General features: G+C 43.9%; 1 protein-coding gene across 4 annotated transcripts in view; it reads left to right on the top strand.

Moving 5' to 3' along the window:
• Positions 1-18919, top strand: part of STOX2 (storkhead box 2) — a 223898-nt gene that overhangs the window by 86522 nt on the left and 118457 nt on the right. The gene's annotated exons all lie outside the window — the stretch shown is intronic.

Below are 18919 nucleotides of genomic sequence, written 5' to 3'. Positions count from 1 at the left end.
TATGGTTGGTCCTACCAAGACGTGGAACCATGTTTTACGTAGTTTTTCAATGAAAATGAGAAAAAGTTTAAACTGAACAAAATCTATATACAGGTGGAAAGCCAAACAAAAGGGGCTGCTGCCAGATGACAGGGCACCTCTGCTTACCACCCAAGTCGACTGCACGAAACATCTAAGACTGAACAGGGGAAGGATTGAGCTCAGATTGGGGAAACTGTCCAGTCTGTGAAAGAAGCTTCTCAGAATAACTGAGGGTGAGATACGTATACGGTGACCATACATCCCTTTTTTCCAGGACATTCCTGGATTTAAGGGTTCTGTCCTGGTGTCCCAAAAAAAGGTGATAAATGTCCTGGAAAAGCCGTTGCGATCCAGTTACAAATGGCAGTGCCATTCTTCCCCCCCCCCCCCCCCCACTACCACCTCTCTGGGATACCCTCACAGACACCCAGCGCTAGCGCAGCACAGCAGCAATGCCCTGCCTCCACGCGGCATGTAAGCGGCTCCCTTGCTGCTTTGCGTGAGCACCCACAGCTGCTGCTGGTGGCATGCAGTGTCCGGAGAGCCAAGATCCCCTGCAGCCCCGGCCGTGTGGCCCTTCCCTCCCGCTGCAGGACTGCCTCTTTCATGTGCAGTGTCCAGCCTGGCCTTCTCCATCCACAGGCCGCTGCCGCTGCCACTGCCAGAGGGGGAGGGGCACTGGTCAGAGCTGGTGAGCCGCTCCTGGGAGCTGCCTGAGTCCCGGAAGTGACCGCTTGGAGCCTCACTGGAGTGCTGCAGAGCGGGGAGTGCTCGGGCTCTGCTGGTGTGCTCTGTGCACGGACCTTTCCTTCCCCCCCCCCCTTCCCACTCTGCTGGGGGAGCAGCCGTGCACAGACCTGCTTACACTGTCACGCTCCACAAGTCAGTTCTGGGTCGGTGGTGGGTTCCCCCCCAGTGCCCCTGCTAATGGGAGCCAAAGCTGGTGTGGGGACTGCAGTAAAATTAGCACCGTAGGCGGCCCAGTTCCAGGCCCAGCAAGCGGTCCTGCCCTAGTAGCACCTGGCATCAAGGCTGTGGGGACTTCTGGGGCACGACCACAGCCTCCAGCCCCGCAAACTGGAAGGCAGAAGGTAGGGGAGGGGCAGGGAGAAAACTAGGTATGGGACTTTTCAGTTTAGAAAAGAGGAGACTAAGGGGGGGATATAATAGAGGTCTATAAAATCATGAGTGGTGTGGAGAGAGTGAAAAAAAAAAAGTTATTTATTAGTTCCCATAATAGAAGAACTAGAGGACACCAAATGAAGTTAATGGGTAGCAAGTTTAAAACTAATAAAAGAAAGTTCTTCACACAGCACGTAGTCAGCCTGTGGAACTCCCTGCCAGAGGAGGCTGTGAAGGCTAGGACTATAACAGTTTAAAGAGAAGCTAGATAATTTCATAGAGGTTAGGACCATAAAAGGCTAGTAGCCAGGAGATAGAAATGGTGTCCCTGGCCTCTGTTTGTCAGAGGCTGGAGAAGGATGGCAGGAGACAAATCGCTTGATCATTGTCTTCAGTCCACCCCCTCTGGGGCACCTGGTGTTGGCCACTGTCGGCAGCCAGGCTACATAGGGGCTAGATGGATCTTTGGTCTGACCCAGTACGGCTGTTCTTATGTTCTTAGGTAGGGGGAATGAGGGTGGGAGAGGAAGGGGCTTGTGCTGAGGGGAGGGGAGCAGGGCAGCAGAAGAAAGGGGAAGGCACCAAGGGACAGGATGGAGGTGAGACAAATGCCAGGGGGCCAAGTGGAGACAATGAGGAAAAGGGCAGGAGGAGGGAGGGAAGGTGTCAGTGGGGGTGGGAGGGTGGAAGGGATAGGGTGATGCTGGGAGAGGAGAGGGGAGGGGCATTGGGGGAAAGAAAGGGGCACGGTGAGGTGCTGGGAGAAGGGTTGAAAGGAGGAGTGTGCATAAGAAAGGTGGGGATGGAACAAGTCATGTGTGAAGGCACAGAGGGAGGGGCCTGAGGGGAACTGGGGCAGAGGATGGTGAGGGGGTGAGCATCAGGGAGAAAGAGGGGCAGGGGCAGTGAGGGAAGGGGGAGGCACTAGTAAGGGGTAGGAGGAAGGTGCCAGAAGATTCTGGGGGTGAAGCAGAAGGGCAGACACGTGGAGGGGAGGGACCAGAAACAGAGGGGAGAGGCAGGGCAGGTGTGCAGAGGGAGGTGTTAGGAGAGGGGATGAGGAGGAGTAGCTCACATGATCAGAGTGGGACTACTGGAGGAGTGGACATGGCGGGGAGAGAAGGGCTGGTACAGGGAGGCTGGTACCCTGAGGGCAGTGAGAAGGGCAAGAGTCAGGACAGCAGAGGAAGAGGAGGGGGAGAGGGCAGTAGGCACCAGGGGAGCTGATGGAGCAAGGGAAGGAGACAGGGCAGCAGAGAGAAAAGGTAAAGGTTTATAAGATATTTATTAATAACTTGGGTGCCACAGTGGCACTTCCAAACAAGCCACATGAACTCACAAAATTCATTCCGCTCATAGGAAGAAACTCTTAGAGGGAACGCTTCTCCCAGCATTTCCCTCCCTTCCCCCCCCCCCCCCCCCCCCCCCGAGTTAGTGACACAAATTGGGTTAATGCAATTGCAGGATAGTTGCATGAGGGTGGTTTGGTGGGGGCCAAACTAATCCCTATTGGTAGGAGGATGGTGGAAAAAGTTCTTAGAGGGGGTCACATGACATCTTTTATTTCTGGTCATGTGTGAATCTTGACCACGAGAGTGTTACCTCCAGGGCCGTGGCTAGTGGGGGTCAGGAGGTGTGGCTAATGTGTTCCTAATTTTGGTTCCGAAAATATGGTCACCATAGATATTTAGCCAGTATCTTAGTTTATTAAGCTTATCTTATGTGTTTTTGTTTTATTTGTAGTAACCTACATTGTTCTGCTTACTCTTTCTTATGACCATGTAAATCTGTTACATTTAATAAAGTCAGATTAGTTTATTAATAAACCCCGTATAAATAATTGTTACCTTGGAGGGGGAAGGAGCAAGCACTCAAAGAAGAAAAGACAGTTATCTGTTCCATAACTGGTGGTGTTCGAGATGTGTTGTTCATGTCCATTCTACAACCTGCCCCCCTTTCTCACAGTCAACGTTTCTGGCAAGAAGGGAGTGACAGTGGGGGGAGCCAGCAGAATCCCTAATACTGCACCATGCAGACACTATTCCAGAGAGTGCCCGACGTGCTCCCCTACAGATACTGCGGAGGGGAAAACTTCTGGCACTCGTGCATATGGTCAGCACACCCCTAATGATGTATGGATATGAGCAACACGTTTCAAAGAACACTAGTTATGGAACAGGTAACTTCTTTTCCTGGGTTGACAGTGTTTTGAAAAGATGGATAAAACAAAGCAAAATTCATGTTTCTAGCTGTACTAGCCCAACACGTTTTGGTGCTTTGTTTTACTGGATCCCTCTAGAATAGATTAAGTTAAAGATCTTGGTTACTCATCAAAGCCCTTCGTGGACATGGCCAACTATACCCCTAAGAATGTGTGTGTGTCTGTTTGACAATGATCTCCTCCAGTAGTCACATTCGTCATGAATTATGCAGCAGTCAACCTAGAGTTCCTGATAACGTGAGATAGGGTTTTTTGGGTAATAAAGCCATTGCTTTGAAAATCATTATGGGAAGAGGTAAGAGTGACCACAAACCTTCATATATATATTTGTTAGTTTCAGAGGCTACATCTAGACTGCATCCCTCTGTTAACAGAGGGATGCAAATCAAGCACATTGAAATTGCTAATGAAGCAGGGATTTAAATATCCCACACTTCATTAATATACACATGGCCACTGCTTTTTTTTAAACAGAACTTTTTCGTGAAAAAAACAGCAGTCTAGATGCTGATCTGTCGAAAATAAACCCTTTTTCGACAGCTCCTGTATTCCTCAAAAAATGAGGGGAAAAAAAAGCTCCGTTTTGAAAAAAAGTGGCGGCCATGTTTATGCTCATGAAGTGCGGGATATTTAAATCCCTGCTTCATTAGCAGTTTCGATAGGCTTGATTTGCATCCCTCTGTCGACAGAGGGATACAGTCTAGACACAGCCTAAGGTGCCACAGGACTACTTGTTGTTTTCAAAGTTACAGACAAATCTTCATGTATCAGAATTGAGTATAAAATGTTTTCAACTTTTTGCTTAAAATGTCAAAAAAGAAAGGAAGAAAAATAAATGAAGGAAACAAGAAAGAGGGGAAAGGTATGAAATGGGAAGGGGTGGGGGAGGAACCGCCCTCCAGTCCGAATGCTTTGGGGGTCATGGAAATGCAGGAAAAAATGTGGTCACAAGTCAACTCTGATTTTTGTTCTTAACTCAGGATATGCTCAGATACTCTTACTGTAATGGGAACTGTGTTAAAAATCTAAACAATATGATTTAATTTTAAGGACTTGTTTTTGATGATGAACCCACCTTTGCAGGGTTTTAGATTGTGTTGCCTAGCTCATCACATCCAGCTTGGCCTCATGTATTTTTTCCTAAGGACTCTAGCAGTGACTCTAGCCATTTCAGCTGATGCTGTCTTCTTGGGGGGAAAGTTGACATGTCACAGTGGTGATTTCTCCAGGCCCTTATTGGTGATTGCTTGGCTGTCCTCATAATTTTTAGGTATATCATTATTCATATTAATCAAAAAGAACTATGCAAAAGAGGTTGGTAATTTTATGGGAAGAAGGGTACTGATAAACTAATGTAATAATTCTATATTTCTTATGTTTATTTATCAGGAAGTTGCTAGTGGAAAGATAACTCATCATCTGGATTTGCAGTGCAATGGAGACCAATAATATATAGGCCTGTATTGGTGCAGACAGCCTGGTTCTGGAATCCAGAACACAATAGAAGCTTTTTATATATAATGGGTGGGATTTGGATAATCAGAATAAGACAGCTGATTAGATAAGGAATTAGTCTTTCTAACCAAGAAACAGGATATCTTGCTTATTGGAGACTGGTGAGCACAAAGAAGTAAAACTTGCATATTTTGGCAGCTGTTTCCAGCTCCAATTCAGCTATTCCATTCAGCTTCTTTCATTTAAAAAGAAGTTAGAACCATAGACAATAAAAAATTGAGAACATGCTGGTTATTGAAAGCAAATCAACTGAGGAATGAATTTTCAAAAGCTGTACATTGTATCTGTTCTTTTTATAAAGAATGTTTTCTTTATGACCTTTTGCAGCTTAGTATTTAACATTTCAAAGAACTTTGGAGGACTGTGTGTAGGCTGTGCCTTCAAGAAGCAATCACCAGGGATTTAAACTATTGTCATCAGTTGCCCAGAAGCTGAAAAATGTAGGCAATTTTAATCTCAGCATTTTTAATCCCAACCTTTTGTGTTCAGATTAGGAGCACAGGGGAATATATATGAGGGGCGTTAGCAGAAGTTTTTTTCTTTTGGCGGTTCAATAATAGCATCAGCCTTTGGAAATACTTTTCCTCCTATTGTTTTTTCTTTCAATGAGTGAAATCTGTGGAGTTTAAGTACTGCTGAAATGAGTAGGGGATCAGTACTGTAAAAATATAGGTGCTTCTGCTTGCAGATGTTTGCTCCATAGGCAGTTGAAGCAAAGACCCATAAATGTCTCCCTGATGACTTACCTTTGTTTCATTTTTAAACAGAACGTGTCTCTGTTTCTTACTGGATCCAGCATTCAGCACAATGTTGGGAACTATCCTTGAAAAGAGAAGGACTTTGAATCCATAGGACTTAGAGGGCAATCTTCTGCTCTGCTTTATAGGTGTGGTGGGAGGGAGAGGAAGATGGTAGTTCCATCAAGAAAGTGATTGAGTGCATGCAAGTGGAGTTTCCGTTACTCTTTCACAGAACCGAAGATGGTTTTAGAATGAATACGTGATTAATCTCCGAATACCTGGAGAAAAGAGCATTTTAAGTGTGTGTAGCAGGGTTTGTCATTCCTTCAGAGTTTATAGGATTATTAGAATGACTAATGACATTTACCTCAGTTAACTAAAAAAGTATTGATTTCAGTTTGAAAGTGATCAGTTTTTAATGAGAACTCCTGAGAAAGTATTCCTCAGTATCTGTATAATTTCTTTGGGTGAGAATGTTTATGCTAAGAAATGTGGGATATGAAATTTCTTCTAAAATCACCTAATTTAGGTTTTGATTATTTAAAGGATTTTTTTAGATTTCTTAAGTACAAATAGTTTCCTGGGCTTCACACAAATGTACAGAAATGTGAAAAGCATTTACTTTGGAAGAAACATGATCCTTTGCTGTTCCTATACACTTGGTTTGCTCAATAGTTGATGAAGTAAGTAATCTTTTACCAGGAAGCATTGAGGATTTTATTTTACAGCGCAAGAGTGGCTTTTAATTATATATTTCAATGTCGCTGTTTCTCTGTGGCTATGGCAATAGCATTCCTGTGTAATAATCCACTCACACTTCATGGTGTTGGCAAGTTTCTGTTCTCACTCTTTACTTTGGAAGATTTGTATGTTGAAAAATTCACACTAGGGCTTGTTCTCATCCCCAGTGTGACACTTCCTTGTTTTCTGTTAGGAGTGCAGTTTTTTTCAGATGAGGCGTTATATCTAGGCTCCGTCTGTACAACTTCAGGAAGAGTTAATGATCCCATAGCAGGCTTCAGACAAGCTAAGAGAAAACCCTTCCATGTTAAGGATGTTAAGGACTAGTTAAGCACTAAGGACTAGGATGTTAAGGACTAGTCGACTATCCGATAAGCAAATGCTTAACAGATAGTCAGTTGACTAGGTGATCCCCGCCCCCCCCCCATTGCCTCTATCGGATAGGTCAGCCAGGTTCCACATGGCATTTCAAATCAGCAGTGCAGCATGGAGCCCTAGGTCAGCGGGGGACTCTGAGTCCCCCACTGGCCCCAGGCTCCATGAGGGTGCTTCCGCTTTGAAATGCACAAAAGCCTCCACTGGAGACTTTTGTGCATTTCAGAGCTGGCATGCCCATGTGCAGCCCAGAGTCAGTGGGACATCCTGCTGGCCCCAGCTGCAAGCGGAGTTCCGCATTTCTCCTTTGAAATGTACAAGAGCCCCAGAAGAGACTCTTGTACATTTCCAGGGAGCCATGCAGCAGTGCTTATCGACTAGTTGAGTAGTTGATGGAAATTCCATCGACTACTCAACTAGTAAATTAATCGCTAGGTAACATCCTTATTCCATTCTAGGTAATGCTTTTTCTTGTAATTTAAAAAAAGAAGAAGAAATAAACTGAATATAGTGTATTGCCGCGTTTCCATGGGCTGGTGGTCTTGCTTTCACAGTTTGCGTTATTATGTTAAATTAAAACAAATGTATTTTCTTTTGCATAATTTTTTTTTAATTAAGAACTTAAAAAGGTTGTGATGAGAAGATGTAGGTTTTGTTTATGCCCCATTATTATACTCTTGGTAAATGGCCCTCCCTTTATCCTCTTCTTGAATGTAAAGCACATACACCAAGGGGGAAGTACTCAGAAAAATACATTCAGATATGCAAGCATAAGTTGTGCCTGTAATTTCCTCCACAGCCCATAAACATGACAGTGGAATCATCTCTGGGTTTATGGGTGAGTAATGTGAGTGTTGTTACAAAGGAGAATTGGAACACGATTCAGAAGGACAACATGCCATGGTAGTGGAGAATACACTTGGTAAGCATTCCTGTGATATGTAGGTCCTCCCTTTCCCCCCACATAAATGGCACCGGGGCAACAAAAATAATGCAGGTGGGACCTCCTTGGTCCAGCACCTTTGGGACCTAACCGGTCCCAGATGAGGGATTTTGCTGGACCATGGGAGGTCATTGCTGGTTATCCCCCTCCCCTGCCCTGCTACCAGCCCCTTCCAACCCTGGACTGGCTGCCGGCCAGCTCTCTGCCTCTGCTGGTCCCCACATCCCCTTGCCTGCTACACTGGGCAGCCCAACTCCAGCCCACTCGCAGCATGTCAGGCTCCCAGTCCCACCAGGAAGTCCCACTATGGTACACTAGGCTCCAATCCCACCGGGCAGCACAGCTGGGGCATGCCGAGCTCCCAGTCCCGCCAGGGAGCCCCGCTGCTTTGCGCCAAGCTCCCCCTGGCACCCAGGCAACTCAGCAGGGTCGAGCCTGGCAGCACTGCTGTGGTGCGCCTGGCAGCACTGCTGTGGTGCACCAGGCAGCACTGCTGTGGGAAGCTGGGCTCCCGCCCCGCTGGCAGCTTGTTGCTGGCAGCCCACTGCCCTGCCAACCTGCTGTGCTCTTAACCGCCAGCTCTGCGCCAGGACTTTTTGCTTCACATGGTCCTGCTGGGCCATGGATGTTCCAGGACCAGAGAGTCTCGGTTTTCAGAGGTTCAACCTGTAGAGCAATCACAACTCTCCACTTGCAGTTCATCATTTCATGGCTGTTGTAAGTGTGGGAGCATAGTAAATGTGCAACCCTGGCACCAGATCCAAAGTTTATTGAAATCAATAGGAATTTTTCCATTGTTTTAAATGGGTTTTGGATCAGGCCCATGGTAAGCGACCTGCAGTTGTCCCTGCTCATGGGCCCTATCTTTTGTGCTGTCCTCGGGCAATGTCCATATTTATGTGAGGTTAGACCCAGCAATCGCTGGCATTTTGATTAATAGTAGTGTTTATTTCTGTGGTCCATTTTCCTTCTAAGTATGTATGTTAAAGCTTCAAGAGTCTGCTTTAACTTCCAACATCTCCGCTGTAGCAGGGAAGCAGTTCTTACAATTGAGCCTCTGGCCATTTCCTGGTTCACCCCAGGTGTTTGGTGTACATAGGAAGCATTCTGAATCTATACACTGCCTCTATATAAAAGTGCTGGGATTAGTGTGCGGCATAAATTTGGGATCAGCATGTAGCTTTCTTTTTATTTCCTCCTTTACTTGGTACAGCTTCATCATTTTCTCTCATCTGTGCGATAGCAGAGTCAATGGAAGGATAAAGCTCCACTCTGTGCTTTATTGAGAATATCTTAGGGTTGCATAAGTGAGGCAAAGCCACAACTTCAATCAGTATTAAAGAAGTTTCTTCCATAGCTCCCTCTGCTGTGTAATGAGAGATTAATTGACCTGATAGAAAGTGCTTGGCTTTGCTATTGTTCAATAGCCCATCTTTATTTCCCAACATAGGAATGACATGAGATGCTAAAAAGGAATTAGGTTTTATCTGAAACCTTGTAAAATATTCAAGGATTACTGACCCACGAAGATATGGTGATAAATTATTTGAGACTCTTTAATCTAGGCTACACCGTGCTCCCTTCCTCCAGAACATTATGTGGAAATAAAGTATTTTCAGTGTTACACATCTCTGTGTTAAACTCTGTGAAGAGCCTCAAGTAATACGAGGAGTATTCATGCTTAAAGGTGTTTAAACTTTTTTCCAAACTTAGAGGCTTTCCTATCCTCGTAAAAGTTTAAAAACCCTTTCGTTTATACATGATATATATATATAATATATATGTTATATACTTATAACCAAGGATTTTTAAATTGAATTTAGTGCCTAGTAGTTCAACAAATGCTCCATGGAGTTTTAGCAGCTGTCAAGATTTAGTTCCCTTGATATGTAGTTTTAAACTGTCCATCAAACATTTGTTGGCTCATTTGCAAATGTGCCTCTGGTGTTTTGTTCAGGTTTGTGTGTGTGAAAGGGGAATACTTTTCTTCTGTATAGGAGCTTGGAATTTAAAAATAAATGTGTCAGTGAATGGTAATTGCTGAAATATACAGAAATTGCCCACTTAGTGTAACTACATGCTTCCTTTTAATTTTGGAATGTTATTTTTTTAAAGGAACAAACTCTGAGTGCCAATTAATTTCTTTAAGGGGGAATGGGGGAAAAAGGCAAAGAAGTTTATGCATAATAAGTCTTTGAAAAACAGTGATAATATGTAATGGGTTTTACTACTACTAAAGATTTATTAGATATTTATTTTTATCCTTTTTAACATCCCATTGCAGTTGGTTAAAGTTGTATCTAATTTATAGTACAGCTGGCTCCTGCATATCAATTTGTTACTTAAGTATCAGTGTACTGAAGATATGTGACACCAGTGGAAAACAAGAAAGTTGAGGTCGACATTTTTGGCACATCCTTCACTATTATTTCTTTTGTGCAAGCAATCATGAATGAACTGAACTGTTACTACTCCAGTATTCCAAGTTTTTGATTTTTATTATATATGAGAGGTTTAATAAGTACTTGGCTGTTTAAAAGTCTGCATAGAATTCAGTTTTTTTCTTTGTCCAGCTTGTATCTAAAGGCATAATACCACATCCTTTCCCTCTTGATTTACATGCTTCACAACTCCATGATAATTAGGAGCTAATAGCTTGTATCAAGAGAAGACTATAACATGTAAAATGTATTCCCTTTAGTGCCAATCTGTGTTTTCGAGTAACCTGGGCTACCCAGATTAACACTCCCTTATCTATTGTCTTCTGTACAGAAGAAACCATGAATTCAATAAAAAAGTCTGGAGTGGAAACACATACAGGAGGGCCTTTTTTCCCTTAGAAGGAGTAGGGGAAAGGTAGGATTTACTTTAAAGCTTTGCTAGCTAAAATAAATACTGGACTGTATAAATTAACACACAGAAAAATTAACGGGTGAAATACAGCATGTGTGCAGCAGCAGTGCATTCCTGTCATCACATGTTCCTGAAACATAACAGTGAGAGAAATATGATCTGAAACTAGCTTTAGAGGTGGTGTAATTAACCCAGGATTATTACCATAGTATAATATAACTTGATATCATTCAAGAGTTAGGCTGCAAGGTTGTAAGAAACTTGAAATATTTTCCCCTCTTATTTTTGAAAATTTCTTCTCACGTTTGACTTGTGGATTATTTCTCTCTCTCTCTCTCTCTCTCTGTTTTCACTGCCACAATATACAACTTGATATCTAAAAGCAGGATTGAAGTATAACAGATATAAGAACATAAAAATGGCCATTTTGGTGAGACCAAAGGTCCATCTATCTCAAGACCCTGTGTTCTGACAATGGCCAATGTCAGATGCTCTAGAGCCGTGGTCCCCAACCCGGTGCCCGCGGGCGCCATGGCGCCCGCCGGGCTCTTTACATGCGCCCGCAGAGCCGTGGTCCCCAACCCGGCTGCCCCGGCCTTGGCCCCGCCCCCGGCGGCACTGCATGTGCCCTTGCCGGCTCCGGCACCGGCCTTGGCCCCGCCCCTGGGGACGCCGTGCGTGCCCTGGCCCTGGCGCCGGTCCCGGCCTTGGCCCCGCCCCCGGGGGCACTGCGCGTACCCTTGCCGGCGCCGGCCCCGACCTTGGCCCCACCCCCGGGCGCGCGGCGCTTACGGGGGGAGCGCCAGCCCCGGGCGTGCGGCTCTTATGGGGGGAGCGCCGGGCGCGCGGCTCTTATGGGGGGAGCGCCGGGCGCGCGGCTCTTACGGGGGGAGCGCCGGGCGCGCGGCGCTTACGGGGGGAGCGCCGGGCGCGCGGCGCTTATGGGGGGGGCGCCGGCCCCGGGCATGCGGCTGGGGGGGGCCGCCCCTGGGCGGGCAAGTGTCCTCACCCCCTGGTGCCCGGCGGGTGAACGGCCACGCCCTCTGGCGCCCGACAACCTGAAAAGGTTGGGGACCACTGCTCTAGAGGGAATGAACAGAACAGGTATTCAAGTGATCCACCCCCTGTCACCCATTCCTAGCTTCTAGGAAACAGAGGCTAGGGACACTATCTTTACGCATCCAAGCTCATAGCCATTGATGGACCTATCCTCCATGAACTTATCTAGTTCTTTTCTGAACCCCTTTATAGCCTTTGCCTTCATAACATCCTCTGGGAAAGAGTTCCATAGGTTGACTATCGTTGTGTGGAAAAATACTTTGTTTTCTTTTAAACTTTGTTGCCTATTAATTTAATTTGGTGACCTCTAGTTCTTGTGTTAATACTTCCATATTCGCTTTCTCCACCCCAGTCTAGATTTTATAGTCCTCTATCATATCCCCCTTTTAGTCATCTCTTTTCAAAGCTAAAAAAGTCCCAGTCTTAGTAATGCTCCTTATATGCCAGCTGTTCTATAGACCTGATTATTTTTGTTGTCCTTCTCTGAACCTTTTCCAATTCCAGTATATCTTTTTTGAGATAGGGCAACCACATGTATATGAAGTATTCAAAATGAGAGCATACCATGGATTTATATAGAGGCAATAAGATATTTTTTCATCTTATCTGTCCCTTTCTTAATTCTCAACATTCAATTAGCTTTTTTGACTGCTGCTGCAGACTGAGTGAATGTTTTCAGAGAACTAGCCCCAATGACTCCAACATCTCTTTCTTGACAGCTAATTAGGACCTCATCATTTTATATGTATAGTTGGGGTAATGTTTTCCTATGTTTCTTACTTTGCATTTATCAACATTAAATTTCATGAGCCATTTTTTTTCTCAGTCACCCAGTGTTATGAGATCCTTTTGTAGCTCTTTGCAGTCTGCTTGGGACTTCACTATCTCTGGCTTTTATTTTTTCTACTAGCTTCTCTCCCGTGTTCTTAGTTTTTTTCTATCTTATTATTTCTTTTCTTCTGTTACTATACTTTTGCTCTTCTTCTTACTGCTTTTTTGTACTTTCAGCTGCCTGTATTGATTTCTCTGTTTTCTCAGTTTGTCTTCTGCTCCACTCTCTTTTTGTATTTTCTGCTCTCCTTCAGTTTTCTCCTTAGTCTCATCCATACCCATTTTTTCTCTCTCTTCTGTCCATATGTCAGTTTCTTAATGGTGTATTTGATTCACACTCTGTTCCCATAGGCTGTTCTCTTCTTGGGACCTCTGTGGGGAGAAGAGGCCTAAAAAGGATACATGGTACCACAGTCTAAGGAGCATTCCACTTTCCTTGGTGCTGCCTCATACCTGTGTACTGTGTGAGCCTGATGTTTTTTCTGTTTTCACCAAGACAGAAAAAAAAGTAACACCGGCAATAAATTCCTGGGTAGCTTTTGTGTTGCAGCTGCATAGTAACTTTAGGACAATGCTAGTCCACACCTCATCTTGAAATATTTAGAAAATCCTTAGTTTTATAAATACAACCAGGAGGCCAGGTTTTCCTTTGGAAACTGAATCTATTTATAGTATTCCAGCACACATGGTTACCCTCCTTCTATATTGCCTGTGTGGTAGTAACTACCATCTCTTCTGCAGGACAAACACAAACTCTCATATTCTTCCTTCCTTATTTCTACACACTTTGAAAGGATCCTTATAACATGCTAAGAGTATAGAGACTGAAGTTTCAGCATTATTTGCAGGGAATTAAGCGCTATACCAAAATTGATTCCTGTGATTATGTTGGAAGCTTGTCAGCTACCAAGCTCAGCCAATGGTAATAAAGCAAAGATACTTTAATTTCCTCCTTGTAAGACATCTGATTCACTATATGCAATAAACTAGGCAGGACAGTGAGGTAAAAATCAAACCTTCAGTACATGACCTAGACGTTTTGATGTTAAGATTCAGGTTCATTTTTTTCCTGAAAATGAGGGGTAAAGCTGTTCACATGCATCCTCGATTATTTCCCCAAATTCTGAAGTGGTCCCAGGCTGCACAGGAAGGGGTGAGGCATGGAGCAGAAGGGGCAGGGCTGAGATACTTCTGGGTTCCCCACCCCCCAGGTCCTAATTGGCCTCGGGGTGGGGGAGAAGCAGAGTCCCCACAGGCCAGATCCACCTACTTAGCGGGCCAGATCCAGCCCATGAAGGCCCTTTTGCCCACCCCTGGTTTAAACCCTTGTTTCATTTAGAATCTGAGGCAATTGACACTATAAGCCTTGACAAGTAAAATGGCAGCACCCACTAACCCAGCTATTTTAGATGTGTTAGTTTTCTATTTGTGAATTAGTTTCTTACTTTTTAAATTTCAAAGAGGATCATAATGTTACTCAAGAAACTGCATTTTGCTAACACTTGACTCATCATATTATACCGGAGAAGTCACTTGTTTTATAAATCAGGGAATGGTGTGGTCTGTGAACTGGAAATCAGTGACTTTTTGATTTCTAACTACAGCTTTAACACTGACATGCTATGTGATTTCATTCTGTCTCAGTTTCCCTATCTGTAAAACAAGGATAGTAATACTCAGGGCTTGACAAACCGCAGCGAAATCCACTCGCCAGCCCCGCACCACGCATGTGCCAGACCCGCACTGTGCATGCGCTCATGGCTTGTGAACGGGGTGACCGGCTGAAATCTACTCACCACGGGCGAGTAGATAAATGGATTTGTCAAGCCCTGGTGATACTTAAAATTGTCAAGGAGGGTCGAATATTACTGTTTATAAAGGGTTTTGATGATGTAAACTAGAGATGTAATAGTGCAGTCGATTAACTGTTAAGCAAAAGCTTATAGGTTAATGCTATAGACCAGTGGTTCCCAACCTTTTTGAGCATATGGACCTCTTTTCAATCTATTAAAATTTCGCAGGCCCCTCCTCCTTAGGTGGAGGAAGAAAAGGAAAGAAAGACAAAAGTAAGTTGTGGGCCTGATCCTTATTTTTAAACTTTCCATGGACCCCCTGCAGTACTGTCGTGGACCATCAGGGGTCTGCAGATCACAGGTTGGGTACCATTGCTGTAGACTACAGCCGGCCTCCGAGTTCGACCGTTCGCAGTTACGACCTAAACTGTTGTAAATGGCGGACCCTGAGTTACAAATGTGATCCGAACAGCACGATCATGTGTAACTCTGTGGGGTCCGACTTATGAACAGACCAAGTTACGACCAATTGCTTTGTCTGTAACTGGTTCATAAGTCGGGAAGAGACTGTATATGCATTTCCCCCTCTCTCCCCACCAGTAAATTTTTTTAGCAGGCTGGCCAGCAGTCCTGTCAGTCCTGGCTTTCGAAGGGTCTGGGACCTACCCCTGCTGTGGCTTTTCATTTAAAGTGTATTAGGAACAGGGCAGGCAGGCAGCCTGGCTCAGTCCTGGCTCACACTGGGTCCGGGATCTACCTCTGCTGTGGCTCTGCATTTAAAATGTATTAGGAGCCAGGCGGGCAGACAGCCCAGTTCAGTTCCAGCTTACGCCAGATCCAGGAGCTCAGACCCACCCCAGACGGGCTGCTGCCATCTTGCGTTACTGCCATCTTGTGCTGAAGCAGCACAGGGCAACAGGCAGCTGGTCTGCAAGGGGAGCTGGTTTTAAACTGGCTCCCCTTGCGGACCAGCTCCCACCTGGCACCCTGCACTGCTGCCTCTGAAACAAAGGCAGCAACGCAGAGTGGCAGGAGCTCCTCAGGAATGAGGTTGGAGCACACTGGCTGCCAGCCCTGCCCCTGGGGACTATAGAATAGTCCATTGATAAAAATTCATGAGGTTACTTGACTATTCAATTAACCAATATTTAACATCCCTAATCTAAGCATTTCTACAATTATTGCAAGTTATTGACCTTTCTTAACTCTCAGTAAACTCACAAGTAGTTCTAGTTGCTCAACATACTTTTTACCAAATAATAAAATAAATACAATAATTTAAAAATTTCTATAGAATACAGCCGAAGTATTTTATGTCATTCTCTTTGAATATATAAGACAGCATCTTTGAAGATAGTCTGCTTCTGGTAATTAAACAAATTAAGGGGGAACATGGATGTTAAGGCTGTAGGTTTCTTCTGTTCAACTCAAAACACTTCAGGATCTTTGTGATGTGTACACTGCTGATTCTGCCTTTCATTTTAATGATGCGTCAGGGATATCCGACCAACTTAACAGGGATATCCGACCGTGTTAAGGGCATCCAGCAGTAACCGTCAAGAACAACAACTATACTTGAACCTGGTTTGTACCTTCTCCTTTTATTTTTTTTAAGTAAGGAAAGGACCTAGATTTAGAACCAGAGTCTTTCTCCTCTATATCTACTAGAACAAGTCAGTAAAACCCTATTATCCTTTAAATGCCATTTGCAAGGGGCATTTTCCCTAGCCCCATTCTTAGCTGAATGTCATTACAAATTTGGTTGAAGCTCCTTCCCCCATTTCCCTCCAATGGAAACAGCCAAAACTTAAACTTGAACAGCAAGTTATACATTTGATTTTATGTAGTACTACTAACACCCTTCGCTTCAAACAGATACAACATCAAGAGGAAACTTGATCGGATTCTTTTCTTCAAAAGGAGGAAAGCTTTCAGATATGTCAGAAAACTCTTTCCAGCTTGTGCCTACAAGGAATACAAGAGGGAGAGAAAGACCTAGATGGTCATGTTGATAAGGTGCTGCAAGTATGAGATGGCCTCTAAAACATGCTTCAGACAAAAATCTAAAACAGGAGCAAGGAGGGAGAGGAGAGGAGGTTGGTGTTTGTGAGGCAGTGTTCCCTGTAAACTGCCCCAGCAGCACAGCTTCACAGGTGATTAATCAGCCCCACCCACTCAGCAAGCTCCCTGTAGGGAACCCTGAGCCTCTGACTCAGTGGGGCTGATAAATCACCTGTGAAGCTGTGCTGCCATGCAGTTTAGAGGGAACACTGTTTGAGGGTGTATTTATTTGAACAGAAATCTGACTTGACTTTTTATTCTGGGACAAATATATAAATTTGCTCTAAATTATATCAGGACAAAAATGCAGCCTATGTCATGCTAGGGTCCCAAAGCAGTAATCATGGAAACACACATACTCATTCAGAAGAAAAGATGTGATCTGATATTAACCATATAAAATGCATATTGCCATAAAATATCCTGTATCAGCTGTACATGGAACTTACCAGGAAACTAAATAGTCAGGTTACCTTGTAAGATATGTGCACTCTTTAAAGTAAACAAAAGTAAAATGCAATAAATTACTGTCCATGTGTTTCTCAGGCTCAGAAAAAAATTAGAATTAAATACTCTGCATATCAGTGGCTTGAGTATATGCACCTTTGTGTTTAATGTAACTATTCCTTATATCCCCACTCTTTCAGGGCAAACTCTAAAATTTAATTTAGTAATTTTCAGTAGGGAATAATTTAAGGATGTTAAATAGCAGTTAATTTATTAGTCGAGTAGTCAATGGAATTTCCATCGACTACTCAAGTAGTCTATAGGCACTTCCGCATTCCTCCTTTGAGATATACAGGAGCCCCCGCTGGGGTTCTTGTACATTTCAAAGGAGGAATGCGGAACTCCATGTGCAGCCCGGGGCCAGCAGGAAGTCCCACTGACTCCAGGCTGCACATGGGCGTGCCAGCTTTGAAATGTACAAGAGTTCCCAACATGGGCTCCTGAGCATTTCAAAGAGGAAGTGCCCTCACGGAGCCTGAGGTCAGTGGGGAACTCAGAGTCGCCCACTGACCCCAGGAGCCATGCTGCGTTGCTGCTTTGAAATGCCACGTGGAGCTTGGGGTCAGCTGGGGACTCCCCAGCTGATTATGGGTTCTGCACAGCATTTCTCCAGATCCCGGGAATGCCGCATGGAGCCCAGGATCATCTGGAGTCCTCAGCTGACCCCGAGCATCACATGGTGTTGCCACTTAGAAACGCTGCCTCAGTGTTTCAAAGGGGCAGCGCCGCACAGCTGATCCGGGGACCAGCTGTGTGGCGCTGCCACTTTGAAGTACCCCTCTTTCCCCTCCCTTGCTGCATCTGTCTGATAGAGGCAGTAAGGAGGGAGAAAGAATCGACTAGTCGACTCGACTGTCCGACAAGCACTTGTTTCAGATAGTTGACTAGTCCTTAACATCCTAAGAATAATTATATGGAAAGCCAGTATCAGGATCTCACTGCTTGTATGGTCCTTCTTGGTTGTCAATATCTTATTTTGCTTCTTCACTTTCTCTTATTTCTTGGTCTTATTTCCCCGCATTATTTACTCCGTTTAGACCTTTGCTTCAGCCTGCCTCTTTTTCCTAATTTATTTTTTTGTTTGTTTTACCTGTCTAGCAATTCTTTTATTTTTTGTGGAGCAGTAGAATGGCAGCTCCGTTTTTCCTGTGCAGAACTGCATTATTATGAAGCCATAAAAAAACAGACCTGAATATAAGCCTTTGTCTAGGCTAGGAAAAAGTTTGAGTTTGTCAATGATAGGTAATGTGATCTGGCTCACCCTCACCTAAATTTAAACATATTTTTCCTAATGTAGATTCAGGGAACATCATTAGCTCAATTTTACAGCCTAGGATTTTTGCTATGACTCGCCATGTATATGAGGCAGCAGCACAGGGCAACAGGTAGCCTGTCTGGAATTAGTGAACTGATTAGTAAATTGTGTACTTTAAAAAAAAAATTCTTTAATTGCTTTTTTTTTTAAATGAAACTCTTGGTCATATCTTTGCTGCTCTTCATTTTCATGTTGACTTGAATTCACAAAGGAGAAGCGTCAAAAGTATGCAATACAGAAAAATGACCAGAATATCCATCTGTTAAATTTTTACATATATTGGTTGGAAAATAAAAGTGAATGGCAAAGAATCCCTCTCTGTTTCATTTTCAAAGCTGTCTGTAGAGTTTTAGTCATGTAATTCCTACTCACGTTGAGAGGGGCATATAAACTACAAATAATTCTTCTTTGCTTTGTCCAAGTAGGGTGACCGGTCAAAGGCAGTGACTTTCCCAAAGCAACACAGGTCAGCAGTGGGATTTTAACTCTGTATTTACTGACTCCCATTGCTTAACTTACTTTTCAAGCCTTTAGAATTTTAATACTATTAAATCACTTGGCGTTGCTGTCAAAGTTAGTCCTATAATTATCAACCTTTGAAAATGTGCAATAAGCTTTAGAATGAAAGAGTAATTTATAGTAAAGAAGTAAATTAAAGCTGAAATAATAATTTTTTAAAGTAAGTAATGTTTTTAAAATGCTGCTTTTATAGTAAACTTCACATTACAGCATAGATTCATTACATTATCGCATTACAAACCTGTCCATTATAAAAGCCTCGCTAAGGAGAAATTCTGTGTTTAATATATTTTTAGAAGTCTG

This window comes from Pelodiscus sinensis, chromosome 4 (genome assembly GCF_052426305.1).
Source record: "Pelodiscus sinensis isolate ZL-2025 chromosome 4, ASM5242630v1, whole genome shotgun sequence".
In the NCBI taxonomy this organism is placed as follows: Eukaryota; Metazoa; Chordata; order Testudines; family Trionychidae; genus Pelodiscus; species Pelodiscus sinensis.
Note: the sequence above shows the minus strand (reverse complement) of the source record. Positions and strands in the feature narration are given on the sequence as shown.